Below are 7,691 nucleotides of genomic sequence, written 5' to 3'. Positions count from 1 at the left end.
AATCATGGGTCATTAGTTCTTTTTTGGACTGGACTGATTCATGAAAGGAGGTAGGAAGGTGAATCTTTGGGTCGATATCTCTACTTTTGGGATGGACTCATCACATGTTTAATTCACCGCGCTGTATTTTCTTGCTATTTTGATTAGAGCTCTGATCATGGGTCATTAGTTCTTTTTTGGACTGGACTGATTCATGAAAGGAGGTAGGAAGGTGAATCTTTGGGTCAATATCTCTACTTTTGGGATGGACTGATCACATATTTGATTCACGTTGTATTTGCTTGCTCATGTTTGAGTAGATTGAGGTTTATTCCCTTCAGGCTTCACTACTACGATTGTGTGTGATATTGATTATAACACTAATGTTTGGTTTGAATAATACTTGAAAGAAGAGATAGCATACTGAGCTATGTTTATTGATATTGCAGGAATCCAATAAGTATGTCTTCCACCGGGAATGTGAGTGGTGATGTTGGTGTCTCAAGCCTGGCTTCCTTGAGGAGACCACTTCGCAGGGCAAGCGAAAGGCAGGTGGAAAAAGTCCAAGACCCGAGTGGAATTTTGCCACAAATTTAAATAAGTATCAAGATTGGAAATGTAACTTTTGTGGCGAAGAGAAATCTGGAGGAGCACCAAGAATAAGGGATCGTTTTCTAGGTGGCAATACCAGAATCTAAGGAGGAAAGTGCAAGGGCTTAGGTGCAGAAGAAGCAGCTATGCACTTAAAATCTTTAATTGGTAAGCTAATTTCCACGAGCAAAAGATCAAAATTCTCTACTTTCGACCATCACAACCCGGTATCGATAAGATCAAACCAAGACGAGGGATCATTAAGTGTAACGCCCACCAATGGAAGCACTCAAAGCATGGAACCAACTTCTCATATCGATGGAACTACACCTCCAAACCATGGATCTCCTAACTTTCAGGTAGGATCGTCAAAAAGTAGAAAGGTTAGCTTACAGACGAGCTTCAAAATGCTTGCCTTAGAAGAAGCACAACGTGCACTAGCTAAAGCCGTCTATTTCACTGGGGGATCATTGTCCATTGTCACCCGTGATGCATGGAAGTCAGCTTGGAAACACATTGGGGAGTATGGTGCTGGATTTACCCCTCCAACATATCACCATATGAGAAACCAACTGTTGGATAAATGTTACACAAGCACACAACAGGATATTCAAAGGGTCATATTAAATGCATCAGAACAATCTGGATACACCATAGTTAGTGATGGTTGGTCCAACGTTCAAAGGCGGCCATTGACCAACATCATGCTTGTATGTCCTCGTGGTGAATGTTTTGTCAAAGTTGTGGATAGCTCTGGTCAAATAAAGTCTTGCAGTTTTATAGCTGACATCATTGGCGACGTAGTTGAGGAACTTGGAAAAGAAAATGTTGTCCAAGTAATCATGGACAATGCCAAAAATTGCAGGGCTGCAGGTAGGATACTTGAAAGTCACTTCTCTCACCTATATAGTGCTGGTTGCAGTACAAACAGCTTGAACTTGGTATTGCAAGATTGGTACAAGAGTAATAACATAGAGTGGTTCAAATGGATAGTAGACAATGCTTGCTTAATAGTCAAGTTTGTTTTGAAGCGTCAGAGGGTTCTTGACATGTACCGTCAGAGGATGTCTACTATGTTAAAACTGCCGTGCGAAACTAGATTTTGCACCAACTACTGTACGGTAGAATCACTAATAAAAAATAAGAATGCTGTGATGGAGACATTTGTTTGTGCCACTTTTTCAGAATGGGAGGCCGGTCAAAGAGAGAAGATAAAAATCAAAATAGGGGTGATCAGAGATCTACTTGATGATCGCCACTTATGGGATGATGTGGTGGATGTGCACAATGTCATGATGCCAATTATGCTCGCATTATGCCAACTGGATTCTGCCTTGCCTAACATAGGTAAGGTGTGGATGGCTTGGAGGAGTGTTCAAGAAAGCCTTGCAAATCTAGAGGAGCCCCAGGAGCCAATTGTGAAGCCTTGGAAGACACCATTCACTCAAAAAAGGAGAGAAATTCTGAGAAAGTATGTGCATGGTCGATGGGTTGGAGCACATAGTCCACTACACAGCGTAGCTTTCTTATTGGATCCATAGTATTGGGCAATGGAAATAGACAAACTTGATGAGGAGGTGCTGGAATACTTTTATGATGTGATAGGCAGGATTTATGCTGATCTTGATGAGCATGCATCAGCTGTTACTAATATTACGAAGTTTAAACTCAAAGAGGGTAAGTTTGGTACAGAATTTGTGCAGAAACTTGCCACGGAGCAACTAGTGTGAAAGTGGTGGATGATGAATGGTGGTAGTGCACCCACCCTTAAATGCCTAGCTGTTAGAATCCTAGCCCAATGTGCATCCAATTCAAGTTCTGAGAGAAACTGGAGTGCATATAAATATGTACATTCCACCATCAGAAACCGCCTTCTAAATTCAAGATCTGAAAAATTGGTGTATATGTACTGCAACCATCTGCTATTGGCAAGAGTGCAAGCTGAGAACTACAAAGAGGAGATGCCGCACTGGACTTATGATGTAAACAATGATGAGGTGGACGAAGATAGTGAGCTGCAAGGGGAATCTCATGAAGTGGAAACTACATGTACTTTAGAAGAGATTGAAGAGAATTTGGAAATTGAACCAACTTTGACCCGTCGCAGCAAGCGACGGTGGTTTAATTAATAGATTATCGAATCCATTGAGTGACTTCTATTTAAGTTCAGAAACTGTTTATCTTATAAGCTTTTTTTAATATTTAGTTTATGGTTTAGACATTTGCTTAATAATAAACGAAAACCTTTACAAGGCCACAAATCACTATTAAAGCGTCATAATATACAAAGCCCTAACAAATCTTTGCATTATCACATATCATAATTGAAGCTGAAGTGAAGACAATTCACAATTCACTAATAAATTCTCGCAAGACAACGAGTAAATTTTTTCAAATGTCATAAAAACTATCCAAGTGATAGTGAAATATTTGTGAGAATATCTTCATTCTCCTATTCACGCTGACCTTTAAGCTTAGTATAGTCTTTAGACATTTTGAACATTGCATATAGCTTTTTGGACATCTCATCCTCACATATAGCACAATGAAAGCTATTCATCATGATTTGCATCAAGCATGATATATGGTACATATGTCCACATGGCAAGCTGAAGTGACCACACCACTCATGAAAGAATGATCTACTTATGGGGCAAGGACCACCGTGCTCACCAGAAGCTAGAGGGGCCTCAATAGATGTTGGGTGCTCAATCAATGTGGCAGCATTTTGTTTTTTTATAGTCGCCTCTAAATCTTTTACGTGGCGAGATAGCACCTTCACCTCCCTTTGAAAGTCTCTATTTAGGGTTGCTTCTGCATGAGAGCCTTGTGTAGCTTGTGATGCTTGCCTGAGTTGAGTTTGAAGCTCCTCCTTAACTTGGTGCACTTCCATTGATGCACCTTCTAGCACCAATGACATATCTTGCCGTGTGACGGTGATTGCACTGCTGCAAATGTCCTCAACCGTCATATGAGGTGTCCTTGAGCTGAAGTCCACTGCTTCACCCAAGACATAATGCATGTATAACATCTTGGAAAACCACAATGGACAATCCATATGATGCATAGGATGACCCATAACATCGAGATATATGTTCTCTCCATTGTCTCATATGTCTGCATTAATGCATTGTGATAGCTTGAGTCGGCCTTTCTTGATGTTGTCATCTGCAACGCCTAGCCATATGGGTTTGACCATTTCTCGGTCAATCCTAGAGTTCACCTGTTTCCATTGTGTACCCACTCGGTTGGCCCACTGGGAGCAACGAGTTGCAATTCGAGCGATGTCATTCACTCCACCGCCTTGACACATGGATCTGAGATGCTCAAAAGCGCGCTTAGCCCTTTGATTATCATTATCCATATCCTGATTAAATAATATACTTCAGTTACGGCATACAAACTTAAGGAATAATCAGTTGCTATAAGAGTAACCACCATTTTACGACAATCAATTGATATAAGAGTAAGCACCATTTTACGACAATCAATTGATATAAGAATAACCACCATCTTACGACAATCAATTGATATAAGAGTAACCACCATTTTTTAAATCAATGAATGACAATCAATGATTCCACGTGGCTTATTGCTTGAAACTTAAGAGAAAAAACAAAACTCATAGAAAATTTGTTGTCTATTGAGATATAACAAAGTGTTTTTATTACTCATACATCATCCATGGCACATAAAACCCAAATTTTAAAAGTGTTTTTATAAGTCAAAAGTCTCAGAAAACCCTGCTTCATAAAGTACATCATATATCCATCAAAAAAAGGCTACACTCATTTCAGAGGGAGGGAGTAAGCATCGTTCTGGCTGGGCTTCAAATATTTCTAATTCATCGTCCAAAAGTGCCAAGGTCTTTCTCTCTGTGGATTTCTTCCTCACCCAACCTTCCACAACAATCCTAGATATGGCTTGTACCTCCACTGAAACCTTATGTTTGAACCAATCTGTGTTGTAGTAGTCAGATAACTCTCCACAAAACTTACAAAATTTCCATATCACCCATCCTATGGCGTACACATTTGTGGCCTTGGTCCATGGGCACGGGTGATTGCCATCTAGTAACTCAGGAGCTCGCCAAGGATGAAGCTTTTGCCAGTTTTCATCGGTATTGTTGGTCTTTTGTGTCTCTAAGCCAACACGGAGAGACAATCCCCAATCAATTATTCCAATATGGGGAGTGAGATCCTTGGTAAAGTCCAACATGATGTTCCATGGATGGAGATCATTGTGGATCACTCCCTTGTTATATGCGAATCGCAATGCCTTTACCAAGGCATGGATCAATGAGGGAGCATGATTGCACATGCTCTTGATACGTGTTTTCTGTCTTCAGAGGGCTGCTCCCATTTAAAGTCTTCAGGGATCTTTCCTTTCCCCTCTTGATGCGCTACAAGCGTCCTGAAAGAGCCATGTGGATGGGGCACTGTCTCCATAAGATCACCTAAAGTTCCCTCATTGAAGTAGGGGAATATCAAAAACCATGGCAACGTTACAGAGTGGGAAATACTCCTCACAATCCCTCTATGGTTGAGATCTACCCCACTTTCTGATGCAAAGCTTTTCCACTGATGCTTGGCATGTCCTTTGAACTCCTTGGCACAATAAGTATTTGTTGCAGGAAGGAGACTGATCCCTTTGATTTGAACTTGCCACCCTGTGCCATAAGCCCCTGGCCCAAGTTTCTTGATCTTCTTAATGGACTTATTTGGAATGCCCAGAGTCATACTACATTCAGAATTGTATATACTGCTCTCTAGGTGACTGGCAAAAGCAGTAGAACCCGATGTTCCCTCAATGGTAGCCTCCTCAATAAACAGTTCTCCTACTTGGCTGCTCCCCACAAATCTGGTGACAACCATTCGCATTTTCTTGCTTAGGCCAAACTGTGTGTCTATGTGGGATGCTCGCCTTGACCTCTCCTTTTCAGCTCTCCATCTAGTGTTCCAATGCTCTAGCTTACCCTTGTCTACTTCTTGAGGGCATTCCTCTTTCAAATCAGAGGCCACCTTGGGCAAATTGCCCACCCAACTGCTCAGTAGTTTATTGATTCGGTTGTTTTGTCTGGATATAACAACAACATTTTGCGGGCAATCTCACTGTATAATGATTGCAATCTAGACTCATCTGCAACAATCTGCGCTATATCGTCGGCATCTAGTGCACTGACGATCGTAATAAAAAATTGTCTAATTTTCTTTTTGAACTCTATCATTGAAGTAGCAGAAGGATTCATTTTGCCTGCAATGGTATTGTTGCAAAAAACACATTGTGAAATTTAACTATGTGCCACTGCATTTGGATCTTTTCTACGTGAAAGAAAAAGTGCAATATAGACCATAGATCTAGTATGCTTTTGCAGTGACACACCTAATCGCAATTGCAACCATGTGCCAATGCCTCACCGTACGACAACTTATAAACAGATGCTCTTGTCATTCTAGCAGCAACACCCCTAGTCGCAATTGCAACCATGTGCCGAAGCATGAATGACTGGGAGCAACATAAAACATAATCACCCTACGTTTTTGCAATGACACACCTAGCCGCAATTGCAACCATGTGCCAGTGCATTCACGCACGGTTACTTCTTTCAAACAAATGCTCCGGTCATTCTAGCAGCAACACACCTAGTCGCAATTGCAACCATGTGCCGAAGCATGAATGACTGGGAGCAATATAAAACATAATCATCGTACGCTTTTGCAATGACACACCTAGCCGCAATTGCAACCATGTGCCAGTGCATCCACGTACGATGATTTGATAAAAGAAATTTTAAACCTTTAAGTTAACGCAAAAAACTCAAAAAAACATCAATAAAATAAGGAAGGGTTTAAAAAATTACTGCTACACTGCTTTGAGAATGTGGAAAGTTTCCAGAAAGTTTGGTGAATACTTTTCAATGTACCTCTTTTGTGAAAAGACAAGCACCGGCGTCACCTTTATATAGCCACGGCGGACCCGACGCCGGGCAAATAACTTTACTCGACGTGACCGCCGTGAAGATTCACTAGCGTGGTGGGCCCGGCGGGCTACGAGCCGGTCTCCAGGTCTCCCTAGAGGTCAAAAAAGATGAATGTCAATTAACAAAATATTTGTTATTTTGCATTTCTATTGTTATTAACCTGAAATTCTAGTGTGATCACGTCATTTTGAAATCCCTGCACCCTCTTGTAGGGAGCACCTGCATCATATCCCCATCAAAATAAAGGGAATGTGCCAGTGTGTTTTGGGAGGTTAAAGTGGGGGATGCGAATAGAGAGTTCAAGTAGAATTGTTCCACTCTCCCTCAATGTCGCTCTATGCATGCTTTCCGTGGTCATAATCCGCAGGATCCATCTGCCCTTGAAACTAGAAACTTGGCATGCTTCTGTGATGCATGCATTCATGGAAGGTGGAATTGCTGCATCAGTAAAGCTCATGTCGAGGCTTGGAAGTATCATATTCTTGAGTCATTACCTAATGAGGTGGAGGCAAATTCCAATCCAGCAGTTGAAGTTACGGTAAAGGAGGTCGATGGATATGATGAATTCACATACAAAGGGCATCATGATGTGTTGAGTAGCGCTCTCTGTGCTGGTGACACAATTCCTGTAAATACAAATGCTTCAACCAATGCTGAGGGTGTGGATTTCTACTTGGTCAAGTGTGTTGCAACAAAGGAGAAGGTGGACAAGAGGTACATCAATGAATGGAGTAGTGTAATTGACAGAGGCTCATATGTTGTGCAAGGACTTTATTACAAGAAATTGGATGCATACACCTTCAAGCTGGACAACAAGCTGCCCATTGTTCACCTATTGTCGCATCTAGTGGGATGTATCAAAATACCTATGGAGCACATCCCAAAGATAAGGGTGGTGTACACAACCACTCCAAAAATCTATGAAGCAATTTGTAATAGCATGCCCTTCAGCTTTTAAGTTGTAACTACTGGATGTGCAATATATTTATTTGCTGCAATTTATGTTGTTCTATCTTTAAGTTGATTCTATGTCTCTTATGCACACTAGGTATCAACGGGTTAAGTTATAACCACTGGATTTTCAATGTACCATTTTTTTGCACGTTGTGTACCAAGGTTTTAAATTATAACCAAATGTTCA

This window comes from Adiantum capillus-veneris, chromosome 14 (assembly GCF_014529385.1).
Source record: "Adiantum capillus-veneris isolate H3 chromosome 14, ASM1452938v2, whole genome shotgun sequence".
NCBI lineage: Eukaryota > Viridiplantae > Streptophyta > Polypodiopsida > Polypodiales > Pteridaceae > Adiantum > Adiantum capillus-veneris.
The sequence above is the reverse complement of the archived record's forward strand: the minus strand, read 5'-3'. Positions refer to the sequence as shown.